The following is a 2,240-nucleotide window of genomic DNA, read 5'->3' on the forward strand; positions in this document are numbered from 1 at the left end:
CACACACACACACACACACACACACACACACACACACACACACACACACACACACACACACACACTAAAAAACAATCCCAACTTTGCTTTATAGATTCACTTTCTGAGGACTTAGTTACCATACTTTCACCTCCTAAACATTACAAAGGTTACTTAAGACCATTGTAAATTAAAAAGGTGGAGGGGGGGTTAACTTTGGAGAAAACCCCCAGAATTTCCCAGATTAAAGAGCAAAATGGTGGGGTCCTAAGAGTTACTGCAAGAGGGGGGGGGGGGTATTGTTAAAAAGTTTGTGTTTGAGAATATACATAAACATGAGTCCAACCCATTGTTAGCAAACGTAAATCAGCCTATTTGTGATTTGATGTTAATATAAACAACACTGATACCGGCTCATCAGCCTGTAAGGTAGATAAACTGTGCTACATGTATGTTCTTAAACATTAAACGTGATGTATAAATAAATAATAAATTTAATAATAATTGTTTTAATAGATTAGTGTTGTATGCAATTGCTCTGTCTCTCTTTTACATAAGGTTCCTTGCCCTAGAAAACATTGGAGACCCCTGCATTAAATCACATATACACAGTATGTGTACCTAAGTTTGTTTATTGTGTGCAGGGTTGAACCTGCATGCTAGTAATTTACTTCATTATTTATAATTTAAGTTCAAGTCTACTTAATATTAGGTTTTGGTGCCTAAACCTAACCAAAGGGTTCTCTGGTTTAGATATGGGGTTGGGTGTTATTACTGTAAAGGGCTGTTGGTTTTTGTATATGTGATATACAAAAAACAACAAACTAACTTTTTTGTGTGTTTTGCAAATGTACCTCATCACTGTTTTTTATTATAGGTAGCCTACAGCTTAGTGATACTGGGCTATAATAATGAAATTGACCGTGTTTGTTGCAACCACTTGAAAAACGTTAAAAACTTTTAAAGTAACAATTTTGCCATAAAAATAGTTTTCTCATTTCTGAATGTTATTGTTGTGTTCCCTGATATTAACATAGCCTACATTTGATGAAACCTGCATCAGCAACGCAGCCATTTCTGCCAACTAATGGCAGGATTTCCTTAGGAGGGATAACAAGGATCTGCACACAACAAGAACAAGAATACAAAAATAAACATGTTAAAATTAATGTTGTTTTCACACTTCACCGAGATATTGCTGCAAATACAATTCTTTATCAGCATGGCGAGAGCATGAGACAGGAGAGGCTCCAAGTTGCAGCTATAGAAGGATTTTTTTTAGTTTTCCTATAATCTGCATTTATTTTAGAGACGGACATATATTTTAAAATTTTTTATAAAAAAATTGTATTTTATTTATTAGCATGATAGTTGACGTAAGCTTTTTACTTTGAAAAGTAAGAGAGATATTGTTTAAAGTATTTTAGTAGTAGCTTTGATTTTAAAAAGGTGAAGCTCTGGGAAGGTACCAAGCTGTATGGCAGAAGGATTTTTTAGTTTGCCTATAATCTGCATTAATTTTGTAGACGGACATATATTTTAAGTGTTTTATTCATCAGTATTATTCTCTGCATTTATCTTGTAGACATATTTCTTTAAGTATTTAATTCATTTGTATGATTGCTGTTATTTTTCAGGGGAAAAACACCAAATATTTCAAGTATTTTATTCATTAGCATGATAGTTGACACAAGCTCTTACTTTGAAAAGTAGGCTAAGAGAGATATTTTTTTAAGTATTTTATTTGAAAAGGTAGAAACTCGGGGATGGCACAAGGCAGGACGGCATGACATGGGATGCTCCAGGCTGCAGCAATGCACTTGTGCCTATATTTATATTTTATATACATTATACTGAAAATGTGCTGCCTGATCTTCGCCACCATGTGGCGCCCAAATCTATATTTTATGTTGATTAAAATGAGAATGTGCTGTCTGATCTCCACCACCAGAAGGCGCCCATGTCTATATATTTACAGTTTTTCTCAATTGTTTACACACAAATTTTGGTACTTCAGACACAATGACCACAACATGTAACTCAGTCACCAACCCCCTGAACCAATTCTGCTAAACTACAAGCCCAATTCCTGCTCTACACTCAGACTGCTGTTCTAAAACACACTTTTTTCAAAACACTACACACAATTCTCTGCCTTTGGCACAATTTTTATGAAGAAAATATCTTGTCTTCACAAGGAACACACTGCCATTCAAATATGCACACTGACTCATCAAAAGGGCAAACACCCATCACGCAAT

This window comes from Etheostoma cragini, chromosome 11 (genome assembly GCF_013103735.1).
Source record: "Etheostoma cragini isolate CJK2018 chromosome 11, CSU_Ecrag_1.0, whole genome shotgun sequence".
Classification (NCBI taxonomy): Eukaryota; Metazoa; Chordata; class Actinopteri; order Perciformes; family Percidae; genus Etheostoma; species Etheostoma cragini.